Below are 27,141 nucleotides of genomic sequence, written 5' to 3'. Positions count from 1 at the left end.
ACATCATGAGCCAACCCCAGTAGGAAGGCTCTGAAGCGCTGGGGTACCACCAGCACATGGGCTGACCCAGGCTCAGCAACCTTAGGCTCGCTGTAAAGAAGGTCATTCTCCCAATAGATCAAATGTGACCCTGATTGATCACCTGCTGCCTGGGCTGCAGCCTGTCGCCACAGCCCCTCAAGAGAAGGGCACATTCTCTGCTGTTCACAAAATTCCTCCCTGGTGGGCCCTCCTTCCTGCTGCCATTGGGTCAGCTCAGGCAGGTCCCCCAGTTTGGCTACTTGTTCCCCTGTAGGCTCCAGGGCATCCCCCTCAAGGTCTGCTCCCTCCTGGACCATGGGAACTATGGGGGTCTCGATTTCCTAAGCCCCCTACCCCTTCTCTTTAAGGCAGGGGCCTGGGCCATTCTTTCAAGCTCCAGGTCATTCTGAGCATCCTGACTGGCTGCCATGGACCGAGTGGTCACACACGCCCACTCAGGCAGACCCAACATTTCCAAGTGAGATTTCCTCTCCACCGTAGCCCACGGGGAGTTCTCCAAATCGTTGCCCAACAGACAGTCTACCGGCATGGCTGGCCTCACAGCTACTTGAAGAGTTCCTGAGAACCCCCACTCAAAGGGAACTTGAGCCACCTCACATTGGTTCTCAGAGTTGGTGGCTGACACTACTGGACAGAATGCATGGGGGACAACCTGCTCTTTGGACACCAACTGGGAGCTTACAGCAGTCACACTAGCTCCTGTGTCCCTCAGAGCCTCCACCCTATGGCCATTGATGGTCACCCACTGCCTGTACTTCTTAGTGTTAGCAGGCAGTGCAGGGTTAGGGACCTTCTGTCAAGTTCCCTCGCTCACGGTATGGCTGGTGCGCGGTGTGTGGCGTGTGCACCAGCTTCCTGACTGCTGGACCACGTCGGGTAGGTTGGCAGTCTAGCCTTCCTGTGACGGAAGCAGCTGATCCACCAGCTGACCGGCACTTCCGGGGAGGACCGCATATCCGATGAGAAGCCGCCCGAAAACGGCGCTTTGTATTAAAGTCCTGAGCTTCGCAGGAGCGCTGGAGTGCTAGCGAAAGCTCTGTCAGCAACCGGAGAACATATCCGGACCGCACAAGGGCACCCACAGTTCCTTGACACAGCGACTCGTGCTGGGGCACGGAGTCGCTTTTCCTTTGTTGTGCTAACCAGCGCAGGAGCGCATTAACTCCTCTTCTTCCACGACTCGTGCTGGGGCACGGAGTCGCTTTTCATTTGTTTTGCTAACCAGCGCAGGAGCACATTAACTCCTCTTCTTCTGCAACTCGTGCTGAGGCACGGAGTCGCTTTTCCTTTGTTTTGCAAACCAGCGTAGGAGTGCATGAACTCCTCTTCTTCCGCGACTCATGCAGGTGCACGGAGTCGCTTCCCTTATAACTTCGGACAGCGCAGGAGCGCTTACCTCTCCCCCCTGCTACAGCAACTCATGCGGATGCACCGTGTTGCATTTCCTTGATTCCTGGACGTCGAAGGAGCACTTACCTTGTTGGTCAGCCCTAGAACCGACAGTACATCTCCACCTCCTAGGCGCTACACCCCAGGTGACTACATCATTCTTGTGTCCTTTGTCTGTTGTGCGTGCTTTCTGTAAATGGCGTGAGTGTTACCTGTTTGCTCCATCCACCAGGCAGTGTGTTTCACGAGACCCTAAGAACACCTGAGGGCAGATCCATCAAGCATCCTTCTATGCTGTCTTCACCTCTGTTTGGCTGCCTCCCCATGTCCCCTCTTCAGCCAGGTCAGTATTTAGTTCTTTCTGAGAGAAAGAGGGAGCCGGTGGTGGTTGTCCACGTCGTCCCTGCGGGATCGCTTCACAGGCAGAAGGTAAGCCTTGTGGGGTCACAACACCTTCTCAAAATCTCCTAGCGAGATTAGGGTCAATTCTACAGGATCCCACCACCTTGGGCACCCATCTCCTCCCCTCCCAGGACTACACTAGCAATCTGGCAGGGGGTGCACGGGGTGGTGCACTGGAGTCCCTCTGGGGACATTGGGGATCGTAATACCGGTGGGCCACTTGACCACACTTAAAGAAAGTAAGAGGCCCCCTCTAAGCAGGCCTACTTGTTAGGGGCACTGGTGTCTTCTCAGGGGGAGGCTGGGACACCACTCCTTGGTTTCCTTGGGAATTACGTTGGGACCCTCTCTGGAACTCTCTCTGTTTACCCCTGTCCCCCCCACTTCTCTGCTGGGGATCCTGCCGACTTTGGCGAAGTCTCCCACCGGACCCTTGCAAACCCGGGTGCTCACCGAGCGGTCTGCCTCCTCAGCAGCTTCCTAGGGTGAGTTAGCTTGCTATCAATAAGGTACTGGCGTAGCTCTGGAAACTACTGGTTACTACATCATTCTTGTGTCCTTTGTCTGTTGTGCGTGCTTTCTGTAAATGGCGTGAGTGTTACCTGTTTGCTCCATCCCCCAGGCAGTGTGTTCCACGAGGCCCTAAGAACACCCGAGGGCAAATCCATCAAGCCTCCTTCTACGCTGTCTTTACCTCTGTTTGGCTGCCTCTCCCGTCCCATCTTCAGCCTGGTCAGTATTTAGTTCTCTCTGGGAGAAGGAGGGAGCCGGTAGTGGTTGTCCACGTCGTCCCTGCGGGATCGCTTCACAGGCAGAAGGTAAGCCTTGTGGGGTCACGACACCTTCTCAAAATCTCCTAGCATGACAATTCTACAGGATCCCTCCCACCTTGGGCACCCATCTCCTCCCCTCCCAGGACTACACTAGCAATCTGGTGGGGGGGCGCACAGGGTGGTGCACTGGAGTCCCTCTGCGGACACTGGGGATCGTAATACCGGTGGCCCACTTGACCTCACGTAAAAAAAGTAAGAGGCCCCCTCTCAACAGGCCTACCTGTCAGGGGCACTGGCGTCTTCTCAGGGGGAGGGTGGAACACCACTCCATGGTTCCCTTGGTAATTACTTTGGGACCCTCTCTGGAACTCCCTCTGTTTACCCCTGTCCCCCCCACTTCTCTGCTGGAGACCCTGCAGACTTTGGCGAAGTCTCCCACCGGACCCTTGCGAACCCAGGTGCTCACCCAGCGGTCTGCCTCATCAGCAGCTTCCTAGGGTGAGTTAGCTTACTATCAATAAGGTGCTGGTGTAGCTCTGGAAAACAGTTACTAGATAAATGCTCCCATGCACACAAATCATACAATTGCTCAAAAGTCTCCACTTTGCTACCCTTTACCCAGAGATCCATTGCTCTGCAAAAAATAGACATATTCAACCCAAGTGGTACCCTCTAACTTCTTACAGCCCTGCTCCCCAGTCCTTCTTAGGGACCCGGTGGGACACCATGGCTAATTCATATGTGGCAAACCATTGCCCAATATCCTCACTCTTATTCTCGGTAGGTACTAAAGGTATGCTGCCACCAGAGGGGGAGATCTCTAAACGCTTAGCCTTGATCTCCAACTCCCTCAATACTCTCTGAAGCTCAAGTTTAATTTTCTCAAGTTCAAATGCCAACCTGTTAATCTCAATGTCCAACTTTCTACTCTCTAGGTCCTTCTGACCTTCCAATTTGTCCATCTCCAAACTATGCCTCCTATCTCTCTCCCTGTCCTCCATCTCTTCTGGAGACAGACCCTATGAGGACGCACTACTACCTGAATTGGAAAGTGCTTTACCTCCCACTAAATCCACTTTGTCACCCTGCTGCCCTCCAGCATTCTCTCCCTCATTCCTAGCGGACTCTCTCGCTTCTAAGCAGGCCTTAAGGGCCTTCTGATACTCCTCCTTCCTAGAGAGACCTGCAACAGGGATTGTGAATCGCTTGCAAAAAGACTTTAGCTGTTTGGCAGTGTAGGTTTCTAACCTGTCTTCCTCAAAGATGAGATCCTCCAAAGCGTTGGACATTGGCCTACCCATTGTAGACATAACTGGCAATTACAATCAACAATAGAACAAAATCAGACCGTCTGTGATGCGCCTAGGCCTACACTCACTAGTAGCGTACACCAGTTATTGTATGTGGATCATAAATGCAAGTCCTGATCCTCACCGCTGACCAGCAATGAAATGGGGATCTCTAGTTGGCAGCGGCTGGCGCCGCAGTCCAAATAGGGATCCTTCTTCCTAAGTCAGAGTAAGGGGGCAACACCCTTTGACAACCCCTGCTCAACCCTGTGGTAATGTAGCACGAGCAGACAGGCCTATCTCAGAGGCAGTGTGTGAAGCATTTATGACCATACACAATAATGCAGTGAAGACACTACAAAGGGACACCACACAAGAAGCTATAGAAAAATAAGTATCTTTATATAGGCTTAACACAAGGCTCAAAAGCGATCAAGAAACCACAATGCACATATGTACAGATTCACTTCAAAGCAATAGAGGCACTCAAAAAGCGTGTGGAACAAACTTAGTCGATAATCCTGGGACACAGCTTAAAGGCGGGCACCCACAGGTGATAGCAAGATCCTCGAAGTGGTGAGTAGCGTGGGCACTCAGCGGCACAGCTCCTCAACTGCAGTGGCCCACAGTAAGTGATAGCGATGATTCTCGTAGGATGGCTGTTAGACCTGGCACCATTGGCGTGGGTCTCCCTTCCATTTTTCGTTGTTATCTCTTCTGTTTTTGCTGGTATTAGATGCGCGAATGCTCCCTGTGTAAATATGACATATGAATTGGTATATCCATGATTGGCTTATTTGGGTCACCTGTTAGTCCCTAGTAGCGTGGCTTGTGTGTGCCCAGGGCTGGTAAACCAAATGCTGCTGGTGGGCCTGCAGCACTGGTTTGCACCACCCACAGAAGCGGCTTGTAAAGTGTGTCTCAGACCTGCCACTGCAGAGTCTGCGTGTAGTCCAGAACTGCCATCTTGGCTGTGAAGTGCACCCACTTCCCAGCCCCTGAACCTTCCCTTGGCATCATGTGAGTCACCCCTATGGTAGGGTGCATTGTATGTGTAAGGTAGGACATGCTCTGATGTGTGTAGCATGTCCTGGTAGTGAATTGCACCCAATTGTATTTTTCACTACTGTAAGACTACCTGCTCTCCATAGGCCAGAATGGGCAGTTTGACTATTACATTCTATAGTCCTAACTGACCCACAGAACATGGTAGAAAAACGAATTTAGTATGCCTGAGCTCAGAATTTTAAAATATATCTTTTAGTGAAGTTTATTTTTATATTCTGTGTTTGAAAATAACACTTTTAGAAAGTAGGTATTTTCTTGCCTAAGCCTTTCAGTGTGCTCTGCTGTTATGTGTATTGGCTGTCTGGTTTTGGAGGGACAGAGCAGGCTGAGTCAGACCTGGGTTGAATAGAGAGATCTGCATTGGAGTATGGGGAGGGGTAGCTCCTGGACCAGAATAGGGCTGTGCCTGGCAAGGTGAATGCTGGCTCCACCTCCCACTGTGTGTCTGATGTCAGACCCCCTCTTTCTGAAAGGAAGGATGTAGCCTGGTAAACAAAGTGCTCCAGGACTGGGCAGAACTGGTTCTGGCTGGGTTCAGTGACATGTAGCTTCTGACAACAAAGACTTTTGGGGTATAAATATCTGTGCTGAAACCCCTACAATTTGTATTGCTCCTGGACAACAAGAAGAACCTCTGTCCGTGTAACTGAAGGAATCTGCAGGAGAGGACTGTCCTTGTGCTTGCGTGCTGTTTCTTGGACTGGCCTGCAGTGGTTACTACTGGACTTGGAAGAAGAGGAAAAGCACTTTGAAGGAACTTTTATTTTTGCCACAGCAATCACCCAAGGGCTAGAAGAGATCTAGCGTCCTGCTGGAGTTTCAGGCACAGCAGACTCCACCACCAGCCTCCTGTTTCCTCCCAGCGAGGATTTCTATCTGCAGGTGAGGCTCCTGTGAGTTCCAGAGCCTCTAGTTCTACTGTGGAGAAGAGAGTGCTGAAAATCGTCTCTAACGCCCGTTTGCGAGCCGCCGCAGCTGAAGCGCGTACAAAAAATCATCGCACTGCTGCCGCTGAGTGCTCGCTACCGGAGATCATCGCATCACATGTTTGCGGGCTGTCAAATGCTCGCTGACCTCAAGATTATCGCATTACCTGTTTGCGGGCTGCCAAAGGCTCGCTAACCAGAGATCATCGCATCGAGTTCATCGCTTCACGACATCGCAGCGTGGACGCAGAGCGACCGCCATTTTCATCGCATCGCATCAGGATCGTCGCTCCCTTGCGGAGCGCCATTTCTTTTCATTGCAACAAGATCGCACACGTAACAAGCTCGGTGCATCATCCTCCATCGCTGCAAGGATTCAACGCATCGCTGGTCATGTGTGAGGAAAATCATCACTGCAGCTCCTTAGCGACATTTTGGTTGCTTTGCTACAGAATCCAGGTATTTTGTGAGTAAAAGGGTGCAAGAGACCACTGCCTTGAACTGAACTCCTCTTTGCACACTTTGAACTATTTTTGCAGCATTTTAAGAGTAACCCTATTTTCCTAGTATTGTGGATTTTTACTGTTATTGGTCTTGTGTTAAGTCTATATATAAAGATACTTATTTTTATAACTACTTGTGTGGTGTCCCTTTGTAGTGTTCCTCACTGTGTTACTGTGTATGGTCATAAATGCTTCACACACTGCCTCTGAGATAAGCCTTGCTGCTCGTGCTACGTTATCACAGGGTTGAGCAGGGGTTGTCAAAGTGTGTAGCCCGCTTACTATGACTTAGGAAGAAGGGTCTCTACTTGGACAGCGGACAGACATTGCCAACTAGAGACCTCCATTTCTATCAATGGCAAATGCGGGCACTCAGCGGCACAGCTCCTCAGCTGCAGCGGCCCACAATAGCGATAGCGATGATTCTCGTAGGACGGCAAATGCGGGCTCTCAGCAACACAGCTCTTCAGCTGCAGCGGCCCACAATAGCGATAGCGATGATTCTCGTAGGACGGCAAATGCAGGCACTCAACGGCACAGCTCCTCAGCTGCAGCGGCCCACAGTAGCTATGATTCTCATAGGACGCCAAATGCGGGTGATAGAGATCAGGGTATCTATAATATGCCCACTACCACAGATAGAGTAATCCCACAGTTACACGCACATACATTCATCATACGCTAGGGCCCATTTCAATAACACACGCTCAAATACTCTACCGGCAATAAACCTGTGGAAAGAAACACCTAAACACCCTGCATCTATATCGGGGTCGATAAGATCTGGTTTTTGTGACTGTCCTTAATCAATAAACATAATCTATACAACATATACAATAATGATCAAAAATGTAAACCCAATAATTGACAAGAAAGAATATCCAACACCATGTTTAAAATTATATTGCTTTATCTAAAATTAGTCAAAGAAATCAATCAGAGTAAATCATTTTTCTCATAGTTACCTATTCTAGCTAAATGTCAGAACGGGTCAGGACAAGTCTCTCGGTAAAAGTCTCTCAAGACGAAGTCCTTTCAGCATCGATCCTCAGCAACGCAGATTCGGTACGCGGCAAAGGCAAATGGCAAGTGGCAAGTGGCAAAAACCCTCCCTAGGCTAACATTTTTTATAGTGTAATAGACAATAGAAAGATACATTGGAAACATATAAAAAAAATAGTAATGTCCGCTGAATCACTGAGCAGAGTGAGAAGGAAAAGATGTAACATCGCTACATTTGAAAATCTCCGCTCAGGAAAAGTTCACAAAATGAAGACTACGGAACAGGAACCAAGAAACCAAAAAAGTATCTAGTTAGTTCAACTTCTCCTCAGCAATCGAGCCATAGTTCACAGTCTTTCTCTAAGGCTCCTTTGTTTCCCAAGGCTGCCAAGGACGTTCCATTTCTTTTGGAGATCCTCCAAACTGCTGCTGTCCTCATGGAAAGTTTCTCTAGCAAGGACTATGGTCAGTTGACTTCAGGACCATTTCCAGCAGGGGTCTCCCTCGTCACAGTTTTCATATTATAAATCACAGGCAGGCTCATAAATCAGCCAACTCGGCTTAGGCCACCATAGGCCATAATTGACCATCTTAATTAAAGAAACAAAAACAATTGTTACTACAGCATAGTGATTAAACAGTGTTAACCCCACTAATACCCTTATGTGTATGTATTTATCTAGCTCTTGCGACATAGAAAAGCATTAATTCGGAAAGCGTTTTGTGCTCAAAAATAGACAGCACACAGCAACGTTTAAACATGAAAACACGCACAATATTTTTTTAAAACAGCACGATTATGCTCACCCTCGTGTAACTCTCTCTTATGTTAAGACAAACGGATTGATTAATATAAACACACTTGCACAAGACGAATAATTAATTGTTAATTATTAATAAATTAATAAAACGCATAGACATGCTAGAGCTTCAAAAGCCTCTGAATTTCCAAACTGAAAACTCTGCTCCAGCAATCCCCCTTTGGTGATTTTATCACCAAATAAACCCAAAAAAAAAATTAGTGAAAATGTAATCCCATTTTAGGAGAAATCGGAAATGTCTTTTTCTCCTTACACAACATTACACACCAGTCACTCTTTCATCATCCTTCTTTGTCTCTAAGTAAACACTCTCCCTCAATTCTTCTAATTCAATCTCTTGTGGTTCTCTTTTCAACCTCTTGACTTTCTTTTCTTTATTCAATTTCTTTTTCCCTCTCCTGTTTTTATAACACACACACACTAATTTCAGTATCAGTAGAGCAACAATTATACAAGTTAAGGGAAACAATATTCTACCTATAATAGTACTACCTATTTTTGCAATAAAATCCTTAACAGCTATCATCTTATTAGCTATTTTAGTCCATAACCCTTCAGCTTCAAGTGGTACTAATTCTTCATGCAAATCAGTAATATTTTTGATATAGACCTTCAGGTCTTTACTTTCGTCAGGAATGTAAGTGCAACAATGTTGAACTTTCAGCATTCCACAGACTCCACCCTCCTTGGCCAATAGAATATCAAGGGCAAGTCGATTTTGCATAGACATGGCACATACAGCACTTAATTCCGTATTCACCAAAAGAAACCCTCCTGCGGTATTTGTCGATAAGCGATCAACCACTGTGGACAGTTTCCGAATTCCATAAGCATTTAAAGAAATTCCCACTGCTGGAATCAAAACCCCAAAAATATCACCCACAATTTCAGACCAAGTTTCTCTCATTAAAACGTGTTAATGAATTAATATTCTCTACATCTTCTATTTTATCTATATGAAAAATCTTAGGAAAAACCAGGCCCACATAACACGTGCCATACCAATGGTCAGGCAACTTGTAATAAGCCTTGTTCCCACAAACATAGTACACTCCTGGAAAAATTGTATCTTCTCCACCTCTGAAACCCCAACCTGTTGCAACGAAGTATGTATCATGGCACTCACTAGTCCCCACAAAATATGTATCATATTGGGATTTCCTTCTGGTAATGCATAGTTTACCCTTCTGCGGTGCATCTAGAGCTAAAGTTGGACTAGCCCCATTTTTCAACTCTTTTCCCATCTCAATGTCCCAAATTGTCTCACTCACTTCATATTTCTCTGCTTTCTCATGCATGTTCAATCTCCTTTCCTCTACCATGTCCAGGAAAGCTTTCTCCTCTTCTTTCAGACTGCAAGTTAAATTATTCTTAAAAATGTAATCTAATGTTAATCCTCTTTCTTCAATAAAAATCTCACCCAAAGTGTTAGCTTCTTTAGCTGGATTCAGCTCTTTGTTCATTGGCAAGTGCCCAAAAATACTATCTCTGTTAGACATCTTATAATCTATTTTCCCTAACAAATAAAAAACACTACTTAAAATACTACAAGAAATACCATATGTAGCTGGTAAATGGTGATAAGTAACACCCTCTGAAACGGATGCAGGTAATTGCATACAAACCTAGCAATCCCTCACTTCCATTGTTTTCACATATTCATATAACAGTTTAGAAAAAACATTACTAGAAAAATTATTAATTGACCTATCTTTGTGTATGTAAGTATTACTACTTCTAATTGGAACTACTTTTTGTGAATTCTTCTCTATATTTGTCACATTCTCTGTATGCATCCCAAATTCAACTTTAAAAGTCACTAATAAAACTAAAACACCCCATAGAAGCATTAATAATCCAGTACAGCAGCAGCACATCCTACACCACCTTTTAAAGAAGGCACATCTATTTTGATTATCCTCTATGTTAGCCATTTTACTACCTTGACTTAACCACTACTACTCCACTACTGAAATTTGAATTTTAAAAAATTCTTCAACAACTCTTTCAAATTCTTTTCTTTCCAGTTTCTTCAAATGATCACTTAATCCAAGCGAATCCTTCCTTTTATTCAGTTTGGATACTTGTCATTCTTCACTTCACTTTCTTCAACATCAAATTGTATTAGATCTCCAACATCAAAATCCTCAGTATCCGACTCTTCTCCAATGTCAGTCAAGAGTACTTTCAGGATTTCATCAGTATCTTCTTCAACCACTCCTCGTACGGTCTCCTCTGGATTTCCTTGACTTTCCACCTCTTCACTTTCAGGCAGTGTCACATACATCCATTCCGGCGACCTATACTTTTGGTTGGGTTTTCTTACTCTTTTGACCTCTTCTGGTTCTTTTGATTCTTTTGATTCTTTTCCTTCAGCCTTTGAACTTTGACTCGATATTTCATTTACTTGTTCAGCTTTTGATGAATTTGCTCTTATTATTCTGTATCTCAGCCTCTTAACTCTGTTGTTAGGCCAACGATCTCCTTTCACAACCTTTTTCGGCTTTAATTCTTTATCACTCCTTTCTCCAATCCAAGTTCTCTTTCTCAGAACTCGACCCTCTGTTTGTTCATTTTCATCATCCAATTCTGTTTCAAGTGCCTTCTGTTTTCGTTTTCTAGCAGTTTTCTTTTCTTCCACAGATTCTTTCACCACTATTTGAGACTTCCCTACTTCTGTCCCTCCTCGAGTCTCCGACACGCAATCTTCTTGCTGTCTACTCGTCCCTTCACCTAGCTCGTCATGAATGTTCCCTACACCTCCTCGGGGGTCTTCCGCAATCTGTCCCTCTCTATCTTCTTCTGACCCTGCTTCTTCAAGTATAATCTCAAGTGGTTCTTCAATCTCCTCCTCTTCTGATTCAGGAGTAGTCTCTGTGTTATTTCTCTTTTCTTTTCTTTTTCCTTCACTGCTTTTTGAAACTTCAGGCTCTTTCACAGAATCTGATCTTTTCTCTGATACTCGCAGTGGTTCACTTGAAGCTTTTTCTGCTTCTTTTCTCACTGATTCTGTATCTTCATCATCACTGGAATCTGACTCTTCAAAATACTCTTTACCAGTCCCTTCTTTTGGGTTTGGAACTCTCAGAGTATGACTTGCATGTACCCAGTGTTTCACTCCAGCACACTTTACTGCAGTCGTTGTAGTCAGAATAACTTGTCTCGGCCTTCCCCACCTTGGAATCAAGCAATTTCTTCTTCTGTGCACCTTAATCCTCACCCAGTCTCCTGGACTCAGATCATCGGCTTGCTTCTTCTCAAGTGTGGTAGCTTCTTCTCCAACCTGGTGAAACACAGAATGAACTGCGTCAGCCAGGCCTTTACAGTAATCCAAAATCATGTCATCAGTTATTGTCACCAACTTATTTACAGGCACGAATGCATGGCGCATTGCACGTCCCATGATTATCTCGTGCGGACTCAAACCAGTAGTTCTATCTGGAGTAGATCTCATAGTCATCAGAACTAGAGGTAATACGTCTGGCCATTTCATGCCAGTGGCTAAGCACATTTTTCCAATCCTATTCTTGATTGTGCCATTAATCTGCTCAACCACACCAGAAGCCTCTGGTCGGTATGCACAATGTAGCTTCTGCTGTATTTTCAATGCTTCACAAATTAAACCTATGAGTTCATTTTGAAAGTGTCTACCTCTATCAGATTCAACCGTAACTGGAAATCCGTACCTAGGAATCAACTCCCTTAACAGTAACTTTGCCACTGTTAATCCATCATTTCTTCTAGTCGGGTAAGCTTCCACCCACCTTGAAAACAAACAGACTACCACTAGAACATACCTCAGTCTGTTCACTTGGGGCATTTCAATGAAATCAATCTGCATTCTTGTAAAAGGACCTCCTTCTCTGCCAATTGTTCCCAAACTCAGCACTGTCTTTTTCCCAGTGTTAAATTGCTGACAAACTAAACACCTTTGACAGATGCTTTCTGCAATTGTCCTGAACTTTGCATTGTACCAGGTCTGCTTGAACGACCTGACCATCGCATCCCTCCCCAAATGTCCCTGGCCATGATACATCCTTGCCATTGACGACAAGATGGAGTTGGGCATTACTGGTCTGCCATCTCTGTAGACCCAAACATGGTCTGTTTCTCTTGGAGCACATCCTGCCTTAATCCAATCTTTTTTCTCTTCCTCTCCTGCCTCAACCTGCAACTGCTTCACTTCATCTCATGTCTCTAAGACATTAGTAAACATCACAGAGAGAAAAGACATTTCACCCTCTCGGTCCCGATTAATTGACTGATTTGTCTTTGCGCAATATTGCGCAACATCATTTGCATATCTGTTTCCGACCGTTATAAAATCCTCCCCTTGTCCATGGGCAGCACATTTTACAACTGCTAATTCCTTAGGCAGCTGTATCGCCTCAAGCAATTTACCAATCATTTCAGCATTCTTTATTGGAGTTCCACTCGATGTCAAGAAACCTCTTTGTAGCCAAAGCTGGCCAAAATCATGCACCACTCCAAATCCATACTGACTATCAGTCATCACAGTTGTCCTCAAATCTTTCCCAATTTCGCAAGCTTTTGTCAATGCCACCAATTCAGCAACTTGCGCAGATTTCACTCCTTTCAATGGTGATGCTTCCATAACTTCTGAAACTTTGCACACCGCATATGCTGCACATAGCACACCATTATCATTTCTCAGACATGATCCATCCACAAACAACACATGGTCATTCTCAGATAAGGGAAGATCCCTTATGTCTGGTCTCGGTTTTGTACAGTATGCAAGCACATCCAAACAATCATGATCATCTTCCATCCTCACACCCACATTTTCAATATCCGGCAAGAGTGTCACTGGATTCACATTCACACATCTCTCAAGAGTCACATTTGATGCTCCCAGAATCACTTTTTCATACTTAGTCAATCGACTATGTGACATGTACTGGGTTCTGCTTCTTGTCAAAAGAATTGCCACATTGTGAGGTACGAATACCCTTACAGGATATCCCATTATTATTCCCTCACTCTGTTCTAAGCTTCTGCATGTTGCAGCCACAGATTTTAGACAACCTGGTAAACCCACAGCTACAGGGTCAAGTGTCGATGAGAAGTACGCAATAGGCCTTCTCAGTAATCCATGCTTCTGAATTAACACTGACAGTGCACATCCATTTCTCTCACTGCAGTACAATTCAAACTCTTTCTCATAGTCAGGCATACCCAAAGCTGGAGCTTCACACATTTTACTTTTGAGCTCTTCAAATGCTGCCAATTGTTCTGCATCTAGATCCAATGGATCTGTCATTTCACTTTTTGTCAATTTAATCAGTGGCTTTGCTATCAGCGAAAAATTAATTATCCACTGACGACAATATCCCACCATACCCAGGAACATTCTTACTTATTAGTAAATTATTATTATTAAAAATTTTTATAGAGCGTGTAGTCACCCGGAGGTATCCCAGCGCTAATAAAATCCCTACACCAGTGGGGGGGGGGGAAAGGGGGGTACAGCAATTTTAGACAAAAGCAATTTTAAACAGAGCAAAAAAGAAGTGGTTAAAAGCTGTTTTAAGGAAACAAGTGGGTTTTGAGTCGTTTCCTGAATCGTAAATAGTTTGATTCTTTCCTCAGGTCTCGAGGAAGGGCGTTCCATAGGCGCGCTGTGTGGATCGAGAAACGTCTTCCACCCGTGCGGGCTTTTTTGAATCTGGGCACGGTGATGAGGGACTCCCTGTCCGATCGGAGAGATCTAGGGGCTTTATAGGGTTGTATGAATTTCCTCAGAATGGGGGGGCCCTGATTCTGCACTAGCCTATGAGCCAGGCTTAAGGCTTTGAATGTTATTCGTACTCTCACTGGAAGCCAGTGAAGGAGCTTCAGAGCAGGTTTGGCTGAAGCTCTGGCAGGAGTATGTGTGAGGATCCGGGCGGCAGCATTTTGAATTTTCTGCAGTTTATTTAAGGTTGCTTCGGGTGCGCCCAAGTATATAGCATTGCTATAGTCAAGCCTGGACAGAATAAGGCCTTGGATGAGAAGTCTTTGCGATGTGGGTGGAAGGAGGGGCAGAATCTTTCTCATCGCTTTGAGTAGGCCGAAGCAGGTGCCTGCTACTCTTTTGGCCTGCGTAGTGAAAGAGAGATCTGTTTCAATCCATACTCCCAGGCTTTTTACTTCCTGTTTGGGAGCAGGGGGGGGGCCCAGACAGGGTGGCCAGGTGTTCAGAGGGAAGGTGCATCCTTTCTGACCCAGAAGGAGAATGTCAGTTTTAGAACCATTCAGCTTTAAGGCTGAGTTATTCATCCACCCTTGGATCTGTGTTAAGCAGTTGAATAGATCCGCTGGCTGTTGACTAGGGTGGGAGAGGGAGACAACTAGCTGTGTGTCATCCGCGTAGCTGACAATGCTCACTCCGAACGGGATGACGACCTCCTCCAATGGGGACATATAGATGTTAAACAATGTGGGGCTCAGGGAGGAGCCCTGAGGCACCCCACATTGGAGGGGAGTATCGGAGGAGCGGGTGTTATTTTCCCAGATCTGGAAGGAACGTTGGGCCAGAAAGGAGGAAAGCCAGGATAGAGCGGTGCCTTCTACTCCTACCTTCTTAAGCCGTTTAACCAGGAGTTGGTGGTTGACGGTGTCGAAGGCCGCGCTCAGGTCGAGGAGGATCACTGCCACTGATCCTCCCTCGTCTAAGAGTGCTCTGGCCTCCTCCACTGCAGCCAGGAGGGCGATGTCAGTGCCCTGTCCTGGGCGAAAACCTGTCTGCGAGTTTTTTAGCAGTTTATTAGATTCAAGAAACTGGGAGAGTTTCTTATTCACCAGTTTCTCTGCAACCTTGCTTGTCCCGGGGAGGAGGGATATAGGTCGGTAGTTGACCAGTTCAGCTGCGTCTAAGGAGGGTTTTTTTAGCAGCGCCTTAACGACTGCCGCTTTCCAGCTAGGGGGGACGACTCCCTGTTGAAAAGAAGCGTTGATCAGCTGGGTGAGGGGGGGGATGATTATGGGAGCGACTTCTTTAAGGGTTCGTAGCGGGGCGGGGTCCCTAGGGGATCCGCTTTTGATGGATGTGAGCGTAGTCTCTACCTCTTCGTTGGTTATTTGTCCCCAGGAAGTTAGACGAGGGGTGATCAAAGTATCGGGGGGGTCGTCCGTTTCGCTCGAATTAGTCGGAGGGATGGAGTCCAGGATTTTTTGGATTTTTCCTTGGAAAAAGCTGGCTAGCTGATTACATTTTTCCTGATCTGCCTTTGGATCTGGGGGGTTTCTAGGGGCTGTGTCTGGAACCTTAAGGAGTTCTTTGAGGATGGTATATGTTTCTTTACTTGAACAGGCCGCTTTTTCGATTCGTTCCTGAAAGAATCGACTCTTTGTTTTGTCGATCATAGATTTGTAAGCTGATAAGGAGGTGGAGTAGGCGTCCTTATTGGCGTTGGATTTCTCCTTCCTCCATGACCGTTCAGCTCTCTTGCAGTTCTGTCGCAGCAGCTTGAGCTCTGGGGTATACCATGGGGCTGAGGGTATACGTTTATTGTGTCTGAGGATGGGAGTTTTGGGGATAAGGGTGTCGAGGGAGGAGGTGATCCAGGAGCAAAACTGTTCATCGGCCGTTATGGCGTCTGAGGAGAGCACTGGGGTGGTGTTAGAGAGGATGTCCGACCATTCCGATGGGATGAGTTTGTGCCATCGTCTGTCACTGACTTTAATTTTCCCGGGCTGGGTGGTCACGATAGGGGCCTCCCATGAAATGGGGACTAAGAGATGATCAGTCCATGGAAGTGGCAAAGGTGGACTGGTGGTGATATTGGCATTGGTAAGGACGGGGTCTAACAAGTGTCCCTTGTCGTGGGTGGGCTCCTTGTTGACTAACCTGATATTAAATGACAGAAGGTCCGCTAGTAGGTCCGAGGCAGACCGGTCAGTGGGATCTGTAAAGTGAAGGTTCAGGTCGCCCAAAATGAGGAAGTTGGAAACGGAAGCGGCTAGTTGAGAAGCCGTTTCGGTGACTGCATTGAGAAATTTCCCAAGAGTACCTGGAGGCCGATAGATCAGGAGTCCCGAAAGGGAGTGCGTCGGGGAAGGCTGAAGAGAAAAGTGGCAGCTTTCAGAATTATCAATTTGGGCGTCACTCGTTCTGCAGGTGAGATTTTCCCGGTAGATTATGGCCAGCCCACCTCCTCTACCTCTTGGTCTATGGAGGGTTTGGATGAGGTAGCCTGGGGGAAGGGCGGATACAGCGTCCGCGTCGGAGCTGTCAGAAAGCCAAGTTTCTGTAAGAAATAGTGCATCCAAGCCTTGGTCTTGGATCATCTCGTTGATTTCGAGTGCGTGCTTGGGGAGGGAACGACAGTTGAGAAGACCTAGCTGTAATCTAGGATTGGCTGTGGGCTGGATGGTTGGATAACAGCGCGTACAGCTTGTGAAGGGTTTATCTGTGTCGTGAATATAACGGCAGCCTAGGTTTTTGGAGCTTTCATTTCTCTGATTATTCTGATCCTGTCATCAGTCACTTTTCTCAGACCTTTTTCAATATTGTGTCCAAGATAATGCACCTCTTTCTTGCAAAATTGCAATTTGGCTGGAGATACCTTTAACCCTCCATCTGCCAGATGATTCAGTAAAGCTATGGTATCTACTTCACAAGCTTCACGTGTCTTTGATGCCACAAGTAGGTCATCAATATATTGTACTAGCACTGAACTCTCGGGCATGATCAGACTTTCCAACGATCTTTTCAATAACTGATTGAATATCGAAGGACTCTCCGTATACCCCTGTGGGATACGACACCATGCTAAAATACGCTGGCCAAACCTAAATGCAAAAATCGGCTGGCTGTCATGATGTAATGGAATTGAAAAGAACGCATGACACAAATCAATCACTGTATACCACTCAGCATCATGTGGTATTTGATACAAGATCACTGATGGATTTGGCACAATAGGACAACATGCCACCACAATTTGATTAACTTTTCTCAGATCCTGCACGATCCTAAATTTCCCATTAGGCTTTTTTAGTCCCATTATCGGTGAATTACACGGACTACTCAGTAGTTCTCTCAGGACTCCTTGCTGAATCATTTTCTCAATTATAGGAGTTATCCCTTCAATTATTTCTGGTGTCATTTTGTACTGAGGAATGTTAGGATATGTAATTCCCTCTTTTACTGCAATTTTCACTAGATCTACATTATTCATCAATCCCACATCCTCTCCAGTAAAATCCCAAACTGCCCTTTTCACTGTGTCTCTCAGCTCTCGAGGCAAATCCTCCGGATTAAACAGAGCAAATGCACCAATTAACTCACTTTCTCTATTTTCTAGAGTCATTTGGTACAAAACATCGTCATCTGGTGTCTCAAAAGCTATTCCATCCGGTGTACAAAAAATTGTGCAGTTCATCTTACACAACAAGTCTCTACCTAGCAGATTCACTGGACTCGTATCACAGACAATAAATCTGTGCATATCTGAAAATGTCCCTATCTGTACTCTTACTGGTTCAGTAAGACGTGTTCTGATTTGTGTATTGGCTACACCAACTACTTGGATTGCTTAATCCGAGAGAGGAAGATTTCTAACATCTGTTGACCTGACAGTTGATCTTGTCGCACCTGTGTCTACCAAAAAAGTAACACTCTCCTCATTTATTTTCCCATCCACAAATGGTCCTGCCTGGTCTATTTCTAGAGTTGCACCAAGTATGCACTCTTCCTCCTCTCTTCGGCACCGTCAATAATCACCCTCAGACTCACTCCCTTCACTCTTTAACAAGTACTGTTGTACCTTGTTAGAACGTCTTGGTTTGTTTACCTGCTCATCATTGTAGAATCCTGAATCCTGATTATACTTTTGTAACCCTCTATTCTGCGGCAAGGGCGGTTTTGGCTCTTGACTCTGCTGTCTCACAACTTTCTGTTGTTGTTGCTGTTGATTGTTTCCTTCGTTCTGCACCTGTTGATTTAAGGATTTGTTCTCATTACTCACTAATGGTGGATTAGGACATTCCGACCTCCAATGCCCCAATTGGCCACAGTTGTGACAAGGAAACTTTTTCTTAGCTTCCTCCAGACTTCCCTTTCCTTTTCCTGCATATCTAGGTCTATTCCCTGCATTATTTCCTGGATTATTCGCTTGTTCCACTAACTGCGCTTCCTGTCTTTCCGCAACTTTCACTTGTGCCCACATTGCTTTCTCTTTCAGCTTTCTTTGTTTTGCTTCAATTTCATCACTGAAGTATTTTGCATGTCTCAGAATCTCATCTACTTTCTTACTCTGCCAATCCACTGTATGCTCACGAATTCTCTCACCAATTTCAGGTCTAAGGCCATATACAAATCTGTATAGAAAATGACTCAAATCTTTGTCACCCAGGTGTTCATCTCCACTGAATTGTTTAAATGCCAGTATCAGCCTCTCGTAAAAAGCATGAACTGATTATTTTGCTTCCTGTTGTGTTCGATCTATTTTAACCCAGTCTGTCTCTTTTGGAGGAACTTTGCTCTTCAGGTATACCATCACCTGATCATACTTTCTCATTACTTCTGGATCTGGTGCCCCTGTTCTTGGATCTCTTGGATATTCCTCAGTAGGCCAACTCACAACTATTTTACACTCAGTCCACAAGTCTGCTGGAACAATTATATCAAACAGACTATTCAGGTCAACCCACAGCACTTTTGACAATTTCACAAACCTATCTACCTGCCTATACCACTCGACGGGCTTTTCTCTCAATCGAGGGAAATCATTCGTAAATGATAAAATATCCTGTCTGGTCCATGGAACATGTACATATCCTCCTCCAGGTATTTCTCTCATAGGATAATTATCCACTGGTTTCCCCTTCTCTCTCACTGGAAATGCTGAATAAGTTATTCTATCATCAGATTCCTCTCTTTTCTTGTACCACCTATCCTTCCACTTTTCTACATCACCCCATCTTCGCAATAATGCTACCATTTCCTTGATCTGTCCTGTTCTACCAGTAGCATTCAAATTTTCTATATCCTTTTCTGTAAAATCCATCCTGTAGGTTTTTTGTAAAGCCTTCACTTTATCAATGTCAACTCCCTGTTCATTCGCTATCGCTCTTAGCCTATCATGTGTATTCCTTGCTCTCCAGTTGATGTTTTTACACATAAACATTAATTCCCCATCATGATGACTCTTCAGAATTTCTGTTGGAACTGTCCCTGTAACAAGCTCTTCTAATTCTATACGTAACCTAGCCACATCAATCACTTGTGAATCTTTATCCTTTTTCTGAAGAACCTTCATCCAATCATTCAAATCTTCAACTGTTATTTCAGCAGTTTTTCTCACTGGAACCACTCTTTTCTGCGGTTCTAAAATTGGCATCCCTGAACAACTAGGTTCACTAGCATCCAATATTTCACTACATGTGTCATGTCTGTTTTGTCTCAGGTCACTTCTTTCTGTTCTTTTACTCGAATCTCCTGAAGGACCAACTGAATTTATCAAATTATTCCCAACATATGGAACCACCAGTCCATTTTCACCTGTCCTCTGTTTGTCAAACACAGGAATAACCGGACCTATAGTTACAGGCACCGTAACAGCTTCCAGATTCTTCGTTAACTTCCTAATTTTCTCAGTCAGCTCTGTTGTGGTTCTGGCTAATTGTCTGGCATTTTCATCATTACCTCGATTCTCTCTCTCCCTGAAAGAATTACTACCTCTTGATTCAGGAGTCACTTTTTCTGTCTCAATATTACAAACTGTATCTCTTATCGGAGAAACAACTGGTGTACTCCCATCTGGTTCTGGTCTATATGGAGGTGGTCTCTTGTAAATCATGTCATTCAAGACCTCATCCTCATACTCTCCATATCTTCTCATCTCTGACTCAAGAACCCTTTCTGCTCCCCCTTCAACTGTTCTCATTGGATATAATCCCTCTGACATACTAGCATCTCGCCATCTTTTCATTCGATCATGATGAGTCTCACGATCATGTCTCCTCCCAAACATGTACCTGTAATAACCTCCAGATCACTGTTTTTCTCGCTCATGAACTTCCTCTTCCCATTCCACTAAAGCCTCAAACTGTGTAGGTCTTGGCTTCGGGTCTAAACATAACATCTTTTCCCGTAAATTTCTCAACACGGCCAGATTAAATGAACCATGTTCTGGAAATGCTAGAACACCATCTTCTTTAGTATACCTAACCCAGTTCTCCAACCATATACAGGTATGATACCCATATTTCGCAGCCATGAAGGATGCAGGTGTTTTCGCTGGAGGTAGCAACTCACCCTCTCTCGTCTTAACCTCTTTATCCTTGCTAAACCACTGTTTAATTTTTCCAAAGAATGTTTTCTTCTTTTTCTCTTCTTGGTAATACATTTTAGCGCTTACCAAAACTCCCTACTCTTTCCGTATTATAAATATACAATACGAGCCTTTCAACCAATAGCAGCGCGACTCACACTAACGCACCAATCCTGGAGCGTCTACGTCACTAAACAGCTCTTCCAATCCCTGCGCGACTCACACTAACGCACCAAACCTAGCGCGAACCCTATTCTGATCCACTATCCAATCAGAGCGCGGTCTTTCTGACGTCAACAGTCGCTGCAGTCGCTTGTCTCCTGTCTTCTGTCACTCGTCTACCCCTCCTTTACAAATCTCTCAGTAGACTTCGTGTCGAAATTTCTACAAAATCTATTAGTTACAACATAAAAACATCTCCATTGTCTGCTTCGCTAACCACAGAATAGTAAAAGAGAGTCTATTTCTCAAGAGTCAACAAACTTTCATACATCTCATAACTGTTTCCTCTAGGACTTGTCCAAAGAGTCTTACAATCAATAAATGTATATGCATCCACGCACATTCATACAAGGAAAAATAGTACATGCACACAGAATCCTGCTTCCCGAGAACAGCGCACAATCCGTCCTTCTACAGAATTATAACATACATTAACAAAACCAAGCAGCTTACCTCTGCCCAGTTCCTCAAACAAGCTCAGAGAATACCTATTACTCCTCCCGCAATAAGCTTTAACGGAAATCCTTACGGATCCCTGGGACTTAAGACCAGAGTTTCACAGATAACCTTCACTACCATACACACTCCTTATATACCAGAGATATATTCTAATAGTAACATACAATAATGTCACTGATTCCGAACCCAGACAATGTGACGCGCAACTTCAATTGTCACACGTTATTCCTTACAATTCCGTCTTTCCCGAGAGCAGCATATACTTTCCTCTGCCCTACTACGGAACTGCTACCAGCTTCCAAGTTCCAGAAGCACTACATATAACTCAACATGATGACTCCAACATATAGTATTAGTACATATACCAATATCGACCAAAAATCAATAATCAATAAGCTAATGTACAAGCAATCTTATCAGATCAAGACAACCATCAAAAACCATCCTACTCTGCTACCAGGAAATTGATAGAGATCAGGGTATCTATAATATGCCCACTATCACAGATAGAGTAATCCCACAGTTACACGCACATACATTCATCATACGCTAGGGCCCATTTCACTAACACACGCTCAAATACTCTACCGGCAATAAACCTGTGGAAAGAAACACCTAAACACCCTGCATCTATATCAGGGTCGATAAGATCTGGTTTTTGTGACTGTCCTTAATCAATAAACATAATCTATACAACATATACAATAATGATCAAAAATGTAAACCCAATAATTGACAAGAAAGAATATCCAACACCATGTTTAAAATGATATTGCTTTATCTAAAATTAGTCAAAGAAATCAATCAGAGTAAATCATTTTTCTCATAGTTACCTATTCTAGCTAAATGTCAGAACGGGTCAGGACAAGTCTCTCGGTAAAAGTCTCTCAAGACGAAGTCCTTTCAGCATCGATCCTCAGCAACGCAGATTCGGTACGCGGCAAAGGCAAATGGCAAGTGGCAAGTGGCAAAAACCCTCCCTAGGCTAACATTTTTTATAGTGTAATAGACAATAGAAAGATACATTGGAAACATATAAAAAAAACAGTAATGTCCGCTGAATCACTGAGCAGAGCGAGAAGGAAGGAATGTAACATTGCTACATTTGAAAATCTCCGCTCAGGAAAAGTTCACAAAATGAAGACTACGGAACAGGAACCAAGAAACCAAAAAAGTATCTAGTTAGTTCAACTTCTCCTCAGCAATCGAGCCATAGTTCACAGTCTTTCTCTAAGGCTCCTTTGTTTCCCAAGGCTGCCAAGGACGTTCCATTTCTTTTGGAGATCCTCCAAACTGCTGCTGTCCTCATGGAAAGTTTCTCTAGCAAGGACTATGGTCAGTTGACTTCAGGACCATTTCCAGCAGGGGTCTCCCTCGTCACAGTTTTCATATTATAAATCACAGGCAGGCTCATAAATCAGCCAACTCGGCTTAGGCCACCATAGGCCATAATTGACCATCTTAATTAAAGAAACAAAAACAATCGTTACTACAGCATAGTGATTAAACAGTGTTAACCCCACTAATACCCTTATGTGTATGTATTTATCTAGCTCTTGCGACATAGAAAAGTATTAATTCGGAAAGCGTTTTGTGCTCAAAAATAGACAGCACACAGCAACGTTTAAACATGAAAACACGCACATTATTTTTTTAAAACAGCACGATTATGCTCACCCTCGTGTAACTCTCTCTTATGTTAAGACAAACGGATTGATTAATATAAACACACTTGCACAAGACGAATAATTAATTGTTAATTATTAATAAATTAATAAAACGCATAGACATGCTAGAGCTTCAAAAGCCTCTGAATTTTCAAACTGAAAACTCTGCTCCAGCACGGGCACTCAGTGGCACAGCTCTTCAGCTGCAGCAGCCCACAATAGCGATAGCAATGATTCTCATAGGACAGCAAATGCGGACACTCAGCAGCAACAGCTCCTCAGCTGCGGCGGCCCACAATAGCGATCACGATGACTTTGGTAACACAGGCAAATGCGGGCTCTCAGCGGCAACAGCTCCTCAGCTTCGGCAGCCCACAATAGCGATCACGATGACTTTGGTATCACAGGCAAATGGGGGCTCTCAGGGGCAACAGCTCCTCAGCTGCGGCAGCCCACAATAGCGGTGCGATGACTTTCAGCCCGCATTCCCCGCAGTAGAACCAGAGGCTCTGGAATGCTCAACAGAGGCCTCAACTGCGAGTAGAATCCCTCTCAAATAAGAATCCGGACGGCTGATGGGTGAAGTCTAATGTCCCTGAGACTTCAGCAGGAGGTAAGCTCAAATCAGGCCCTTGGGTAGTTGCTTCAGAAAGATGGATGAAAGTTTCAAAGTCCTTTCCCTTTCGTTACACGGACAGAGGTTCATCTTGACATCCAGAAGTAACACACCGTGTAGGGGTTTTTGCACAGATCTTTATACCCCAAAAGTCTTCGTTCTCAAAGAGTCACAAATAACTGAACCCAGCCAGAACCAATTTGGTGTCGTCCTGGAGCACTTTATCTACGAGGCTACATCCTGCCTTTCAGGAAGAGGGGGTCTGCCATCAGACGCACAGTGGGAGGAGGAGACATCATTCACCTTGCCCGGCACAGCCCTGCTCAGATCAAAGGGTTACCCCTCCCCATACTCCAACTACAGATCTCTCTATTTAATCCAGGTCGGTCTCAGCCTGCCCTGACCCTCCAAAACCAGACAGCCAATACATATAACAGCAGAGCACACGGGAAGGCTTAGGCAAGAAAATACCTCCTTCCCAAAAGTGGTAGTTTTAAACACAGAATGTAAAAATAATCGTCGCTAAAGTATACACTTTAATATTTGGAGCTCAGGCATACTAAATTTGACTTTCCTATCATGTTCCTTGGGTCAATTAGGATTATACCAATTCATACAGTCATTTTACAATAGGGAGCATTCGTGCTGTGGCACTGAATGGCAGTGGCACAGCGCCCAGAGAATCTAACACCAACAAACACAGAGGAGACAAAAGCGAAAAATGGAAGGGCGACCCATGCCAATGGTGCCAGGTCTAACAGTTAATAACAGTAATTGGGAACAGGAACCTGAATGGTTGCGATGAATAGACGTAGGTGAATAAAGTGAATAAAAAAAAATACCTGAAGATATTTCCAATTAATAGGCAATTTGAAATTCAATCCATGGGTCCAAGAAAACACTCTGCACCCGTGCTGTCTGATGATGACAAGAGTGATTCTTCTTCCGCTCGTCGCAAAAATTAAAATTATATCCAAATCCAAAGGGTAAATTTAAAGTAGGTTTATTTCAGCACGGCAAACAAGTCTATACAGTTCCAGCTCCAGATGCAACTGGCAGCCAAACAGAATCATCAGGATAACACGGCCCTACAGAATCTAAAATGTCATTTAAGGGTAAACATAGCTCATGCCATAGTGGACAGGCATAGAGTGAAAGAGTAGTAGAAATAGTGAAAAGAGAGAGAGAGGGAGAAATCATTGAAGAGAAGAAAATGTAACAATGTGACATCACTTTACTGGTTGCCAGTGTGACATCAACACACTGGTTGACGGTATGACATCACTGCAGTGACTGCCTATGTTACATCACTACACTGGCTACTGGTGTGACATCACTGCGCTGGCTGCTGGTGTCACATCACTACACTGGTTGACAGTATGACATCACTTCAATGGCTGCCAGTGTGACATCACTACAATGGCTGCCAGTGTGACATCACTACACTGGCTACTGGTGTAACATCACTACACTGGCTGCCGGTGTGACATTACTGCAGTGGCTGACAGTGTAATATCAAAACTCTGCCTGGCAATGTTAAATTGCATACCTTTGAAGATCCACTGCATAGCTGTTAAATGCTTACGCCAGCCACCCCTTCCCATACCCATCTGTCGAGACAGTTGGGACATCCCATCCCCATCCTTGTAACCTGAACAGAAAAGGCAAAGCTCACCCAATGGCCCTTTAAATCAGTCTGACCATGAGGGGAGAATAATCATGGGCAGTGCAGGTCACATGGATTGGACTGAAGAGCAGACAGGAAGGGTGGGGGCAAGAGGGACGCGCGAGAGAGAGGGGCACAAGACTGGGTGAGAGAGACAGAGAGGGGTACAAGATTGGTGGAGAGACTAGCACAGAGAGAGAGTGAGAGATGGAGAGACAGAGAGGGGTACAAGACTGAGAGCGAGAGAGAGAAACAGAGAGAAACAGTGACAGAGAGAAAGAGAGGCACAATATTGGGAGAGAGAGAGAAGATAGAAAGAGGGAGTCATTGAAAGAGAGACAGGGCGAGAGATAGAGAGAGTACAAGATTGGGAGAGAGAGACATGCACAGAGAGGGAAGGTGGAAGCCAGACAGACAGGGAGACAGAGAGAGAGAGAGAGGAAGATAGAGCGAGAGATAGAGAGAGAGAGGGGCACAAGACTTGGAGAGAGAGAGACAGAGACAGAGAGAGAGACAGAGAGAGAGACAGAAAGAGGCAGAAGATTGTGAGAGACAGAGGAGAAAGAGAGAGTCAAATAGAGAGAGAGACACAGAGCAAGAGATAGAGAGACAGAGCGAGCACAAGACAGAGGGAGAGACAAACAGAGAGAATGAAGAGAGAGAATAGACAGAGACAGCAAAAGAGAAAGTGAGAGAAAGAGAGACAGGGGGAGAGAGATTGAGAGAGACAAAGACTGACATAGTGAGAAAGATAGAGAGAGCAGGTGAAAGACAGAGAGAGGCACAAGATTGGGGGAGAGAGAGACACACACACACACAGAAGGAGAGAGAGAGAGAGACAGACAGAGAGGGAGCACAAGACAGAGGCAGAGACAAACAGAGAAAGAAGGAGGAAAGAGCAAACAGAGACAGGAAAAGAAAAAGAAAGACAGGGAGAGAGATATAGAGAGAGGCAGATACAGACTGAGATAGTGAGAAAGATGGAGAGCCCGAGTGAAAGACAGAGAGTGACAGAGACAGAGTGAGACAAGGACAGTGATTCACAGAACTAACTTAAGACAAAATCCTAAACTTACTACTTTTGGTATTCACAGAAGGCATTTAGTAGTAGTAAAGTTAGGATTTTGCCTTAAGTCTGTCTTAAGTCTGTCCTAAATTTGTCTTAAGTTTGTCTTAAGTCTGTCTTAAGTCTGTCTTAAGTCTGTCTTAAGTCTGTCTTAAGTCTGTCTTAAGTCTGTCTTAAGTCTGTCTTAAGTCTGTCCTACTACTTTTGGTATTCACAGAAGGCATTTAGTAGTAGTAAAGTTAGGATTTTGTCTTAAGACAGACTTAAGACAGACTTAGGACAGACATAAGACAGACTTAAGACAAAATCCTAACTTTACTACTACTAAATGCCTTCTGTGAATACCAAAAGTAGTAAGTTTAGGATTTTGTCTTAAATTAGTTCTGTGAATCGGGCCCAGTGAGCCTGTGAGAGACAGCTTGGGACACCAAAAGAGAGAGAACGAGTAAGAATGGAAAGGGGGTGGGCTGCTCTGGACAGGTCTGTCTCGGGGGCTTTCAGTTCACAGTTCAACTTTAGGGTCATTGTCCCGGATGTTCAATCAATCTATCAGTATTCATATAGCACGGCTTATCACCCATGAGGGTTTGTTGGACTCTACAGATAACCTATGACCTTCAGGACTGAGCTGATTGGCCAGGCCATACTTAAGATCATTGTGGGGAAACTTAAGTGTGATGGGTACATTATAAACTCTGCCAATCAGTCCAGAGATACAATGACCACGTGTCCGCTGCAGCAGAGAAGCAGACAAAGGAGGAGAGTTGCTGAATCCGGCCCTTTTTAGGTCTCGCCTAGGCAGCGTTTGCGCTGTCTCATAGAGACATGCTGTATTCAGAATATGTCCTAAACTATATAGGATTAGGCCCATAAACAGTAAGGCTAGGCCATAACCATATTTCAAATAACCATACCATAACACAAATGCCAATACTGACCATAACACAAC

At 44.8% G+C, this 27,141-nt stretch overlaps 1 protein-coding gene across 3 annotated transcripts in view; it reads left to right on the top strand.

Annotated features, from left to right (window-relative positions):
• LOC146808733 (uncharacterized) overlaps positions 1 to 27,141 on the top strand; it is a 415,671-nt gene that overhangs the window by 272,140 nt on the left and 116,390 nt on the right. The gene's annotated exons all lie outside the window — the stretch shown is intronic.

This window comes from Triturus cristatus, chromosome 7 (genome assembly GCF_964204655.1).
Source record: "Triturus cristatus chromosome 7, aTriCri1.1, whole genome shotgun sequence".
In the NCBI taxonomy this organism is placed as follows: Eukaryota; Metazoa; Chordata; class Amphibia; order Caudata; family Salamandridae; genus Triturus; species Triturus cristatus.
This window is presented reverse-complemented; position numbering and strand designations above follow the sequence as displayed.